The 15,494-nt window shown below is 30.4% G+C and overlaps 1 long non-coding RNA gene across 1 annotated transcript; it reads left to right on the forward strand.

Annotated features, from left to right (window-relative positions):
• Positions 1–2,408: 2,408 nt before the first annotated feature.
• On the forward strand, positions 2,409–13,912 carry LOC105345370 (uncharacterized). The gene is made up of 2 exons (XR_010711766.1): positions 2,409–2,738; positions 13,591–13,912. It is a non-coding gene; the product is annotated as an uncharacterized lncRNA (long non-coding RNA).
• Positions 13,913–15,494: the final 1,582 nt, after the last annotated feature.

Genomic DNA, 15,494 nt, shown 5'->3' on the forward strand with positions numbered 1-15,494 from the left:
ACTATCTTTGTAGACTCATGTCTTCTGAATCCATAATTCAAATTGTCTTTGTTTATCATATGGTAAAACATATAGAACTACAACACAATGTATTCACTCAGCATTTTAAAAAAAATCCATAGGTAAAGAAGTATCAGAAAATAACAGAAGAAACCAATAGGCTGTTTTTTAGTCATTGTTGATACATCCATGCCCTATTACTATTGGAACATCTCCTTTATACTTTTTTAAGGGAATCTAAAAAATAAAATAACCACAATATGTTATTCGTTTCTATATCACCACTCCTAAAACGTGTTGATTTTTCATTAATAGAATAGTGTATTTAAGCGGGCAGCTTATTACTTGGAATTTTTTGGTGATAATGTAATGACCCTTTGAAAAATCAATTTTTGATTATTTATTTGATTTTTCCAATTAAGATCGATGAGTTTGATAATTTAGAAATAAACAGCAAATCCCGATGGCGGCCCGCAAGGGAACACAGGCAGCAGAGCCCCCTTGGACGTTACAATATCTGAAACGGTGTATATTTTTACGGATTTATTAGAATTAGATGACAGTGGGTAGAACTAGCTTAAAAACATGGAAACTTTTTATATGCATAGTTATCTCTTTTTGCATTGTTTTAGACCCATAAAAGAATGAAGAATTTTTCATAATCCGATTGCGTTGTCTTTTAAATGAATGAAATTGTAAATAGTGTCAATATCAAGATTATTTTAATGCAAGTGATGTAAGAATTTACATCAAATCTTAAAAAAAATATTAATCTATATAAAGAAATAGAAAAGTACAGCTTAATTGGGGGGTTGAATCTTTCATAATAATTACTCTATACATGAAACTGATATCTTGGTTTCTGTTTAGTTGAGACATAGGAAAAATTTGTGACTAACAGTGACATCTCGTGTTTCCCCCTTCCATTGTTGGGATTGGTTTTTTGACATCAAGGGATTTCTATTTGATACCCTGTGTTTACGGACTATAGTTATCGTTAGATCAACCGATTATCTACGAAATCTGGAAAATAGGAAGAATGGCATTTCTTTACTAGAAAGTCAATGAAATACTACAATTATATTTCGTTCATTTATGTAAAAAAAAATTATTTGATAATCTTAGAAAATTTCGAGTGTAAATATATTTATATATTATAAATATATATATATAATTGGTTCAAATCCTAAATGCAACACAAACTAAAGGCCGTAAAAAAATACATCGACACCTCTACAGTGAGACAATGCGTCATATTCTACCAATACTGTTCACAACCTATATCGCCAATGTTTGTTACTCGAAATAAGAAGTCACTTATCATCTCATTCTCAACAAAATGTGAGAAATTGATCATTCTAAGAAAACTGAGAATCTGTATGAGCTTTGGAGTAGTAAGACTTTAGTGAAAAAACAACGTGATAATGTTATCAATGAACCCACCCATTAATAGTGACATCCCGTACATTAATAAATAAATTAGTTTAAACGTAGGCAAAAATACAATTAATCAAAAGAAGTTGGCGGATGACGGAAAAGTTTTAGGAAGCTTGTCATGTAACAGTTAAAATCCTAAGTGGTTCTGTAAGATATGCTATTGTGTATGAAGCATATGGTTTTCTCTTGTATATTATACGTTATTTCTGATACTGATGATATTCTAATGTGTGCGCTAAATCAATTATTCATATATTTTTTTATCATCCAACTGGAGTAACCAAAACTTGAATGATAATAAAATGTTTGGGTTGAATCATAGTTATATGTGCAGTTATTTTGTCTGTTTACATATTCACAACACCAATCCCCCTTAAAACATAAGAAAATCATAACATATTTTTTTTACCAGATTAAGAAAATCCACCATATACGAGTTCAATCACATGCCCCGCTTTGAGTTTTTGCTCAATTTAATTTTACCAAAAAATCCTTTGTAAATAATTAAAAAAACTTCCATGAATAAATGACAAATAATTTTGCAAAAGGTGTGGTTAAAGGCCACCATGACTGAAAGACCCCAACCCGAGGATTCATTGGAGAATGAAAAAAAATGATAATAACAAAACAAACACACACAAAAAACAGCAGATGATACAAAAATGTGCTAAAACCTATCGTTTGTAAGGTTCGCAAAGGATTAACATAACTGCAATCATTAAGGCAGAGCCAGGTTTCATCCATACAAAAGTCATACTAATTTACCATCCACACCACCCTTATGCCAACAAAATTTTTAGAACATTCAGGCAATACAATATTAATGTACTATGGTAAATAATAAAACGAAAATGTGAAAATCTATGCATAATTAATTTCATTTCCATGAAAAAAGAGGAAATACACTATGAATTATATAAAAAACAAATTTGAAACAAGAGAATAGTATTTGACAGAAATACTATCGACGGGCTGTCGAGAAGGAGCGGATGACATTGCTATGACGTTTTAAATCTGTATCCAATCGCGTTCTAAAGACCACCGACCCTTGCAACACTCACGCCTTAAACGTACCTATATCATACCGGATGGAACCTTGATTCTCCAGTCGAAAGAAAAATCCTGGTGGCTGGCAAGAAAGAAACGTCATTTGTGTGCAAGTTAAGACGTTAACGACAATGGTTAAGATGATATCTATTGTGCGGACAGTTATACTTTGCCTGGCTGTCTGTGATGTTTGTTGGACTAGATATCTAGCTTTAGATGACGACACAGAGGACAGCTATCTACCGGAAACAGAGGTAAGTCTTTTCACGTTTTGTTTATTTTTTGTCATGTATCACTATGACGACAATATCAGTGTTTGTTATGAATTTGTTAATTTGTTAAGTCCTGTCGTATTCTTAATTGTTCAACCTTGTTTTGGGATATATGAAGAACACTTATAGATTAGTCATCTTCAACTGCATATCAATTTGTGTTATGTTTTTATGTTTTTACGTCAGAAAAGTGATTCCAATTTGATGGACACGAACATTGTTTTACCAAATGTCAGTTTTAAGTTATAACTACGTATGATGAATAGAAACTGTGATGAATTTGAGACAAAAAAAATTATTTGTGATGGAAGCACAACTCACAAACTATTTACCATTTGAAAATGCTATCATTGCTTTTGTGAACTAAATCCTACTTCAGTCAGATCTGCCCCAAGACAGAATGTTGCTTTGAAGGTTCAGAAATACGTAATGAAAAGTTCAAATCCTCTATATAAAGGTCGTTTTTATTTGATTTCATTTCAAACGGTAGTTATTTAGAAATATACACAACCAGCAAAGACCATTTTAAGATTATTTTCTTACAATTTCTTTCATATCTATATCAAGAGTTCTGAGATAGGTAGATGGTATCTACACAGTGACGCATCACTGTTCATAATCAGACTGGGGTTGTTGGATGCTACAATTCCAAAAAAAAAATAGTTATAAATTACTACAAACATGATTTTGATTTTGGAAATCAGAATTATTTATTGGAATTTAACAGCAACTCTGTCACGTTTTCCTTCACTAATATTGTGTGAAATTCATTATCAATATTCATGACGAATTCAAACTAACAAAGTAACTATAATACCAATTCAATGAAAGTATTTCTATCTTTGGAGGAAAAACATAGTGATAGATAACATTTTAAGTATTAAAAAAAACTGTTACGTATATACAATTTTAACAGTGTTCTATCCCAAAATAATTTGTAATCAAAACAAAACTATTAATTATTGATGCACATTTATTTGAACGAATTATATTCTGCGATAGAGCAGAAAGACTTGAGTCTTATTATACAGATAATACGTGGTCTTTGTCCGATTAATAAGATGAACGATCGATAATATATCATAAATGCTGTAATAAAGTAAAACGAAACAACTACCGCTCTTTCTGACGTATTCTGTATCTGAAAAAATTAAACCAACATGACTTTCAATACACTTTTATTGATTACAGAAGCTTTACAGATAAAGTATACATGTTTTATAGAAAGTTTATATTGTCCTTGTTCAAATGTGGAAATATTCGTACCTAAAGCAATATTTATAATTCATAATGTTTTCCATTTCCCGACGACAAACACCTTATCGGAACGAATGTAGCTCTGGTTGTATAAATGAACTATTTACGTGTCTGGTTGCATGTAGATGAATTTGTATGAAATGGGTGTTCACGTTCCTATCTAAATGGTTTTGAGTTGAAATACACAATCAGGAATTATTCGTTTTACGTATCTTGTAACCCATATTTTTCTGAATGCACTATATAATTTACCGGATTATCCTTGAACATGGTAGAATACCAGTGTTCGTAATTTGTTTCATTGAAATAAAAACGGGTTTATTTTCATTTATAACAACCTGTAACTTAATTTTCCAGTTGCAAGAAATTATACCGTTTGATAAAAATGAAGATAATGTTCTACTGATGTACAAGGAAACCTGTTCAAAGTCATTTAATTGCAGAAAATTTTCGTGTAAATGTATCATATCAGATGCATAAAAGATAAACGAGACATCATTAGACTATCTAATATACATACACTGTGCATGGAATTAATTTTATACTTGATTTTAAAAGTATAAAAACATGAATCCTAAGAGATAAATCTGCACTTAACATCAGGAATAATTAAAGTATGTTTTAAAATCGTTCTAAACCTTTTAATTTAAACACATAAACATCTTTTGTGTATAGTAAAATTTGAGTAAGAAATTGATAAAACGAAAGGGATTTTCATAACTCGCAATGAATGGTCATATCTTCAGCACAAGCAAAGTCCTTTTTTTAATTTTAATCTACATGTAATATTCTATCGCTGGTAGATAGATTTTCTGGATGAAATTATTTGTGCTTCAAATAAAGATAAACTTTTAAACCTTTGGAATATGACCATCACCGTTTTTCTAACCATCGATTTGGGATGATAGTGGGAATTCCAAAGCCATTTTGTCCTCATTCATTGTGACATAATGGAATCGAAAATCAGCAGTCAATGGAAGATTTCCTCTTCCAAGAGATTTTAGATTGTTTGATCTTTTATTCATGAAAATCACTTTATTCCTAAACGATAGCTAACTATAGTATGGATTGTCAAACAAATGCTTTTAGTTAAACCAAATAAGAATAGATAAACGGTCAGATAAATGCAAATTATAGTTAAAATGAATTTCCTAAAAAAAACAAATGAGCCTACATTACTTAATTAAAACCAAATTCAAGCATTACAACTGAGATATTAGACACTAAATAAGGTTGCGGTTTAACATAATTATGATAGCATGGAATAAGTAAAATTGAAGTTTGTCAAATGTGTTCAATGTCCATGTATACCTGTATGTCTTGTGATGGACAAGAGCAGGTTCGTGTTCTGTTTTCGTGTGTTTTCTGTGTCTGTTCCTTGTGCTGTTCTCATAGAAGTGTTCGTCATCCTCACACACTACGTCACAATCGACACGTACCCTAGAACTTATTACGTAGAACCCATCGTGAAGGATTTCCTCGGTAAGATACTATCTCTTTAATTTTACTACATATATTTTATATCATTGTTCAATTTTTGTATACATATATATTTCCCATTACTATAATTTGAATTCTGTTCTGTATTAATCACTTGTTTTCATTTACTGAAATCGTTTAATATTACTCTAAAAAAAAATCACACCATTAATTCCTAAACAAGACATGAAATTAAAATATCATTACACATTTTATTATCTAAAGGTATATAAATGATCCGGTCGCATATCATTGAAAATTAATTTATATCACCAGATGACTCGTTCAAGAAATAATACTCTTTTAATGTAATTATTGCTATTTATATAATCTTTTTCTCATATTTTTAAAGCTACTTTTGTAAAAAGTGTCAATGACATAAATATCAAATTTCAAATAACATTTAGAATACTGTTCTGTTTACAACATTCAGCAGCTAATGAAGGCAGTATGTGACAAAGATATAAATTATTTGTTTATAGTGTATCATGGACATGTACAGTAAACTTTTATAAAAAGAATTACAGTTAATCACATTTCTTAAATATATCTTCATATTTGTATTAAAATATCAACAAAACTTAGTACTTACTTTATTGAAAATATTAGAAGTGTAGTTAATTTTGAATTTTAAAACAAATAGTGAAAGAAACATCAATATTTCATTCTCAAATACACGTTGTGTTTAGTCTAGTTTGTTGTTGCAAAGTTTAATGTTTGTTTTGTCATTTTTGTTCTGAAAAATGTGTTTGTTACTCTGCTACCACGTAATCAGGATGTAAACATTGATAAATGTCATAAAGGCATATGTTAACATATATTCAACTATGTGTTTTAAGGAAAGTACATGTGTAATCGTTCAACGAAAAAAAATATAATAATAAAAATAATCTTTACGAAGCTGTGATGATAAATACAACGACAATACATATCCTTATTGTTAAACGGATGCCTCGAACTAAACATAAATATTAATGATATCAACTATTTTTTTTCCAATTTTCTTGCATTCGGAGTTTTATTATAGAGATCAACTATTACATTAATCCATTTCCGATGACTGGTTCTTATTAAAAATTCTATTAAGCATTAGAGTGATTTTTGTGTATTTTATTTTTGTATTATAGGTACCATTCAAGGAGAAACTACCGTCTGCAGCCGAAAATTTACTGTTGCTGAGACTCATCAAAAGTTACAAAAAAAATTCAAAAGACGATGCCGACTCTGAGTCACCCGAAAAACGCCAAAGACGTTGTTACTGGTCACCTGTAGCCTGCTATGGATGAATCTTCGCTGTATTTTTATGATTTCTTTAAATGAAGATAGATACAGAACGTTAAAAAACTATTATATGCTTAAGCATTAATATATACTGAAATATACAATCAATGATTGTAATTTTTTAACCCAAAACTACTAAACTGTGTGTATATATTTGCAGGAATTAAATTTGAGTTTGTTTTGCATAAAGATTTGATTATTAAACAAACTGTGACTTTTGCAGGTATATGATTATTTTTCCCTGATACAGTGTTGACGTTGACATATGTTATGGTTGACATCAGTAACATCAAATATACTGTTTAAATAATGCTAGAATTTTCATAAATAACTCCGTAAATAGATATGAAGTGTTGAACGTGCAGACTTGGGTCTATCGTTCTTAATTACTCTTCGCAGGTTTTATATAACCGTTTATCTTTGTTGTTATCCATATTTTTTCATTTTATTTTGGTTTATGCTCAGTTTATCTTTAAATATTTACATTACAAATATTTTTTGCATGTAAAGTGTGTGAAAAGACACTGCAGTTATAAGACCGTAACACACACATGGTACTCAAAGGTTAGAATGACTAGTTTTATTATGACGTCACAAACGTTGAACACTGTAAAATGCAACGTCACAAGCGAGAATCAAAGTTCACGCTTGTGGCTGTTACAGTGGCTCTTCCATTAATTTGAACTTACCCTTAGGATAAAACAGAAATTTTGATATATAAATCACATTTGCAGACAAGGCAAAACATTAAAAAAATGTAAATATAAGCATTAAATCATTATTTTTTGAAAGATATAGTCTCATAACTGCAGCGGTGTGTGCATACAAATTTTCATAGTCAATTTGTATGCACACACCGCTGCAGTTATGAGACTATATCTTTCAAAAAAATGATTCAATGCTTAATTGTCACGTAAAAATTAAACTTATTTTTTGCTTGAAATAAACCATGCAACATAACGTACAAAGAAGTAGTCAATGCTTTATTATAATACTCACTTATTCCAGGGTTAGAGAAAAAAATTTACTTTTTATCCCTACGTTGACCAAGTTCAGCCCAATTTAGAATCACGTGGTTTTGTATTTAAAGTACCTTTTATGTTTGTTTTTTATATTATTTTTAATTTGTGTAAGTGCCTAACTACACAACTACCAAACATTAGTACCGTCAATTCTATTCCAAAGCGAGGTATGGGCAAATTCGTAAATGGAAGCATTTAACTTTTAAAAGCGTTAAAATTCTATTCTACTTTAAAGTGTTTTCAGATTGTATTATACATACATGTAATCCAATTTATCCCTTTGATACCCCCATATCTTAACAAATATTAATTTATACGTATAGTAAATCAAGAAGCTACATGGTATAAACTGACAAGTCTTGAGCAGTTACTGTAGTTCTTGATAGTAAGAGGGGTTTTTTTCAGACCACATTCATTTTCCAATGTTTCAACCATCCTTCCGTTTAAAGCTTTGTGACCTTTATTTAAGCAGTTTGAATTCCCCTCGCATTGAATGACTTTCACGTCAAATAAAGGTAGTTTTATATAAGATGGGCCTACCTGTTTACCGCCCATAGCATTACCAACACTCTTGGACAATGTTTGGGAAATTTAAACTTCTGTTTCGTTTAATCATTGTATTTATTCCAAACACATCGCGTAATAAAAAAGTTTTGAATACAAACAGACACACTAAACGAGATGGTTTTGTACGTCATTCCAATAGTACATGTATTTGATATAGCTCTTTCAAAGCCATTACATGTACACATTATTCATTTTTTAAAGTTTATATAACTGGCATAAGAATAAAATCATGTCTTATCAAATTTCAGACTCATTATCCCTTGGTATTTTCAATATTTAATTTTGCTTTTTAAAAATTATTTGAAAGAAAGAAATGTAAATAAGACATTTAAATGTATTGAAATTTACGATACACAATCTATGGTTAAAAAACAAACATATTTATTACAATTGAAAACGTATAGATAGTAAAAAAAAATGTAGTTATGATTTGAAAGATATTGTTTGTCAGAAATAAAATGTGTCCCCTGCATTTCTTTCTAATCAAACTTTAAAATGTTTGAAGATGGATACACATTATTTGAATGGGAAAATACCCCTTTAACAAATGATTGTTAATTTGTAATTCTTAAAAAAAGTTAATTGTCAGATCATAATATAAGGGATTCGTATCCTTTAAGCTAGGATTCATTTCTGTTTTGTTTTAATATTAAAACAAATCATAAAAGGACATTATTACAAGATGCGCCCTAATCGCATCCTTAGATGCCTTAATAGCTTTTAGTCATATTTCCTGTTTTCTGTTGCCAAAGGATCCAACATTTTTCTGCTCCAAAATATTAAAAGCAGAAATATTCAGTTGTATGTGAGATACTTGCATTTTCTGATTGAAAAAATTAAGTGGAGGTGTACTCTTAGCTGGGAGTTCTTTGTACTCAGAGATAAGAGGAAAGCTGATATATGTGTATCATTTACCTTTTTAGTACATTACACTTATGCAACGCGCCATTAGGAGGAGGTTTGTCACGAAAACACTTAAACCATGCATAAAGTTTTATCAGGGTTAATTTTCTTTTTCAAAAATAGAACATTTATAAGGCATGCATAAGTATGTGTATTAAAGTAGTGCATATATTGACAAAATGGATTATTATTTAGGGAAAATGTTCATACATTGTGACTTGTTATCAGATGGAAAAAGTAAATGTCATTCTAGCAGATATTTTGAGAATAATGTACACTATATATCATAACCCGCCATGTATAAGCCTGAGATCAATATCAGCCAGAAAACCGAAACATACTGAACCGCGTAGGAATCTAGTACTAGTATTATAAAGTCGAATGCATCGCATATGCATTGATTCTGTATTTATGACTAAGCATATGGTAACAAGTAAGTATACAACTTGCAAGAAATAAATATATGTCTGTATATGTGTGTACGTTTTCCCGACATATTATGCAGTTATAGGTAAACCGAATTTTATAAAGTTCTCTAAACTTTGATAGCATCGTGTACTCTTTTAGTCATGTCAAGTACTGACATCAGAGAATCAACTTTAACCTCTGTGAGAAATTACAGAAAAATGCCTTCAGAAGAGAAGGTTGTGAAAATGCATGTCAAACGCTCTATCAATCTGTACAGGTATTCTATTTATCCAGATGGTATTTATATAATTTATTTGTTAGCAATAGCAAGACCCTCTAGATGTCTAGCTTATTAACTAAATAAATTTCACTTCAAATACTCTTGTCCTGAAATTTCAATTCACGCTTTAAAAAATTCTTTTATATTTGAAAGTAATTATAAGATATATAAAAAAAACTAAATATATATAGTGTTCAAAGACATGCAATACGAGGTTCTTAACAATCTCCGACCCTCAGTCATGTTCGATAACTCTAAAATATCCGGATTGTTTTATACGTACCATAATTTGCCTTTTATATATAAACAACTTTTATTAGTCTTGAAGTGTTAATACATGTATAACACACAGTCATAAAACGACTTACTTGGCTGAGTGGTTTCATGGAGACTCTCCACCTAGAGGTAAAGGTGTTCGAGCCACCTTTGCACCGATACAAACTTTTTTTTCTAATTTGACCTCAACTTGTATACATTATTTATTCCATTACATTCATCATGGCCAAAATTGCAATAACTTCGTAAAATGCATGGATTTTATCTTTATTTCATTTATAAAGTTTAAAGGATAAATAAAACATTTTAGGATGAAAAAAGAATTTGAGGCTGAGGATCGGAGAACCTTAATATACTCCTTCACATTTGTTTGCAATATTGTAATAACCGTAATTAACGAGGCCGAGTACAGAACGAGTATGCAGGCTTTTGCGCAACGTTTCATTTGTATTGTGACGTCATCTTTTTGCTTGGTTGAGGTTCACGTTGGCATGATAGTTTCAACTGCAGATATCCAGCGAAATTTGTTGAAAATAGCTCGTTTGATGCGTAAAATTGATATTATATTGTGAAATAAACATAAATGTCTCGAAGGATAAGCTATATTTGGGCTCTGGTCGAAATCGTGAAGAAGGTTCAGCAAGCCTAGCCCTCTGTCCCGTTTTTTTAACCTGTTATTCAAAATTGAGCAGATATAATGAGGGAGATACTTCACACCTCACATTAAGTAGTAGCAATTGTAAGACATATGGCCAAACGACCACTCTAGTTTATATTATTAAAAGACAATGATTTCGAGACAATATACAAAAGCCTCTGATCCTAATTACAATCATAATCTTTAAAACATCTTAAAATACATTTGTTTATTTTCTATGATCAGAAAAAGGCCTTACATATATGTAGAGATTCATTTAAACATGATTTCAAGCATCGAGTTTTTTTTTCATTTGTGACTACTCTTTGAAAAGGTAAGAAGGTACAATATCTCATTCATCTTTTTCCTTCTTTCTTTGAGATAAGGATTGGGCATGATTAAATTACAGTGCATCACAAAGTATGTTATTTAAAATTTTCAGACCTTTTGAATTATTTTATATTTTCCTGTAATTTTAAACGAAATCCGGAGGATTTGGTATTTAACCATGTAATGTGTTTAAGAAGAATTAAGAAGAATCTTTTTTCTTATTCAAAAAATTTTGTAGTCGGAAACCTTGTACTTGCTTAGATAGAACTACAAATGCCTCTGTATTTTGATCTGTCTGTATATTTTTGTTAAGTGAAGTACAGTAGATGACAGAAAGTAAGTAATTGAGTATTGGCAAATTTGTAGCTATAAATTTAACCCTCACTGATGTTCACCTTTATAAGTAAACACACCTTAAAACAATGATTTTGCCGATCTTTGGCATAACACTACAATATTATCCACATATCTAAAATTGATTTGATATTTGATATATTGATGTCGATATCAATGTAGATTTAAGTACATCATAATTAAAAGACTTTCAGTGGTTCAGAATTTTCAATATTCACACTATTTAAAAAAAAATTAAAAATGTGAAAAAGTAAAGATTTTAAAATCCCCAAGCAGGATTCAAACTCATGACTTACAGATTTGTAGAGAAACCTGTAACCAACTGCGCTACGCTGTTTGTTGATTAGTTTGAGAAAGAGACTTTTTTTTTATTATAGAATTACACTTGATTTTTTTGTTTATTTCGATAGATAGTACGTCCCAGCATGGAGCTCATAAAGCTGTGTTATGTAAACAAAGCCTAGGTCAAGTTTTGTTTATAGCAGATGGAAAATTCAGTTTAAAAAAGAAATTTTACCAGAATATTGAAACAAGGTCAACAAAAACATGTCACGAGCCTTATATATAGAGGGGAAATGTGAGCTCTGTATCCTGATTATAACCCTACGACTGACACTCAAATTCTTGTTGATCATTAGAGATTGTAAAACATTGTAAACAATGGAAAAATAGAATTTGACCAAACTGATACTTAGTCAAGAAAAAAAAATCGATAAATGTTAGCTTTTACATATGAGTATTTTCTTACAATGTATATCTTTATACAGAATTCTTTTCTTAGGATTGCCAATAGAATCTTAAAATATTCACGACCATCCAGTTCTCTTAGTCTCTTATAACAATGAATGAACTTACTTTAACAGATCGTGAAATTCAAATTCAAATATTATGTTATAAGTCTATTGTGTTTAAAAGTTTTTTTTTTAATCTGTTTTAATGCAAAAAGATATACCCTTTATATAACTGTATTCGAATGGAAAAGGTACATGTAACAACAATTTTCATACTTGTATCTTTCCGTGTTTAGTTTAGAAAGTAAGTTTTTAATTACACACATATTGTTATATCATAATGACTGTTTGATAATAAATATATTTTTACATTACAGTTATCAAGAAGCAAAACAAATATTATCATAAACATAACAAAACTATAAAGTTGTTGTATTTGATATGTAATTGCTCTGATATTGAAAATGTAAAAGCATTTTTTACAATGAATAAAACAACAGGATTTATGAAGGTAATTGTATGGTAGCTCAACTGTTAAACATTGTAAAACAATGTAAAAAAAATACCTTTACTCTACCTTTATTGTTGAAGTTAATCAAAATTAAGATTATTTTGTTTTCAGGAAATGAATATAAAATGAGGAACTATTTAATTTGCTTACGATATACATAATACAGTAAATCTTTAACCTATTACATTTAGCATTTACGATATTTAGCAAAAATTAATTTTTCATCATGTTGGCGATTTAAATTAGCGTTTTTAAGTACCTATCCTTATGTATACGCATGACATTTAGCAATGTACTTGATCAAGCGAAAGCTGCCTAAATCGCTATCAAAAGAATAGACAGCCAAATGCAATACTTTTACAGGACGGAAAATATGCATTTAATACATGTAGGTTAAAAAGAGGTTAAAAACAGCATTGAAAATCTTTTTTCTCGCATAATGTGAGATTGGTTTGTCCAGTGTGAGACAGCAGTGTGAAATTTTTCTGTCTTACACTGTGTATTATTCTTTGTTGCGCGCGTCGGGATAAACCGAAAGTACACTTTCAAATGTCAAAAGAGAAAGTTGTCAAACATCGTTTTTTATGTAAAATAATGCGAAAAAAATAACCATTCATTACATACTCGTGTGGGATAGTGAAATTCCACCTTGGGTCCAAGATTCACGGCCTCGTAATAATAAATGATTCTATTAATCTTTAATTTAGATTCATTTAAATACGGATTAATTAAATTTCTTTAATATTTGATTACATATTTAGGAAAATGTTTTATTTTAGACGTATCTTTTTAATGCAGGTTATGTCCAGTGAAAATATAAGGGAACTACCTATTCTTTTAGCTGAACCGATTGAGGGCAGTGAACTGGAAAACAGAGAGTTTGTACTATTAGGGGACGAAATTCAACGAACACCTATCCACAGGGTCTCATTTCCATTAAAGCATCTACAGTTCGCAAGGAAAAGATCTGATCAAATCATAAAGCGAACACCTTTACGGTGCTTTATGAACATTATTTCTTGTTATACCGACAAGTAAACTCAATACATGTACTTGTCATGCAATTATATATACAATTGCATAATGCTTTTGTTTGGAATAAACAGTTGCTCAAAACAAACGGGTTGTTTGGTTATTATTATTTTTGACACTTCTATTCAAAATATAGGCAATGCCTATCAATTTCCATAACATTAAATTGTTTTATGTATTTCAATTTGGAAATTTTGCATTGTATTGTCGTGTACAAGTTATGACAGATTGCGCTGATGCATGTATATATTACAGTTTTGCGAATATTTCTTAAACGATTCATTCAGTCCTTCTGACCGTAGCATTTTTCCAATTTTCAGTTCTCATCTGATTTTCGTGATAGATATCCATGTACAGTATCCACGCCAACTTTTCTTCTTTCCTGAGCGCATGCAGAAATGTGTAAAAGGCAGGGAAATTTTCCCACCCTACGGCAGGTTATTTATCAAGGCCTGGAAAATTATATGAAAGATGCTGCATTTTGGTTACTTCACGAACTCGATACATTAGAAAATAAAAGGGAAAACCATTAGTTCCAAAACAATTCAAAATTTTAAAAAGCGATACACGCTATACCAAATCAACAGTCGACAAAGTGCAGCCCCTCTGAAGTATACGTGTACCTTTGTATGTATATAGATTTTGATGACATCATCAAAGAGAAAACAAAACGTTTCATTATTTTTTGGTTTTTGAGATGGCCCATGCTAACTCTCGTTGGTTAATAATTCGGTCAAGAGAAAAATCAATGTTTCCAAGAAATATAACGAAGAGCAGTAAAGAAGACAATGTATAACGAAAGATTTTATATAAAAAAACAAAACAATTAGAAAAAAATATAGTATCAAAACACATACGCTGTCATGTTATACTCAGTATACTATCAAAAAAAATATTTTACACAGAGTAATGTAACAACTTTCCAGACAACCCAGGCAGTAATGATAGCATTCTCACCTTTTTTCTATACACTTTCGTTCCGATATCTGAGACGATAACTGTTAGAATTTCACACAATCATCACGTATTCTTTCAGTTTGAACACACTCAACCCCATTAAAAAATCAATGCAAATTAAGATCTCACAGGAAAGATAGCAAACTTAGAAACATAAGTTTAGTATCTGCATCGATCTTAAAAAAAAATATATCTAGATATTTTGTTTAAATTAACCAGATATTTTAAACACTTTTAGTTATATACACTACTGACAAACAAGTTGATAAAACAGGACTATCAATCGTCTCGTTTGAAGTCATCTTTTCGTAAATCCGAAAGTCGATACAACGACCTTTTCAGTAAATACAATCTTCCACTGGGTCGCATACTGACTGACGTTTTTCATGCTAATTGTTCGACCATAATTAATCACCTAATTGTTTACGGAGTTTTCCGTTTTTTCCCGATTACGACAAAGAGCACACGGCGGGTGTGATCGGTCAGCAGAGGATACTCACTCCTCAATGGCACCTGATCCGACCTCTATCTTTTAGAGGTCCGTGTTGCTCGGCTTTGAATTTGTATTTCGCTTTATGGATTTTTGAGATGGCTGACAGTTTGTTATTGTAATTTTTTTCATACATGTACGGTACATATTCAAAATTTGTTTTTACATTTTACGTTGTTGTCCAAATTTGATTTGTCAGTAGCCAAGTGTAAATTTGTTATGA

The sequence above is a fragment of the Magallana gigas genome, chromosome 3 (assembly GCF_963853765.1).
Source record: "Magallana gigas chromosome 3, xbMagGiga1.1, whole genome shotgun sequence".
Taxonomy (NCBI): Eukaryota; Metazoa; Mollusca; class Bivalvia; order Ostreida; family Ostreidae; genus Magallana; species Magallana gigas.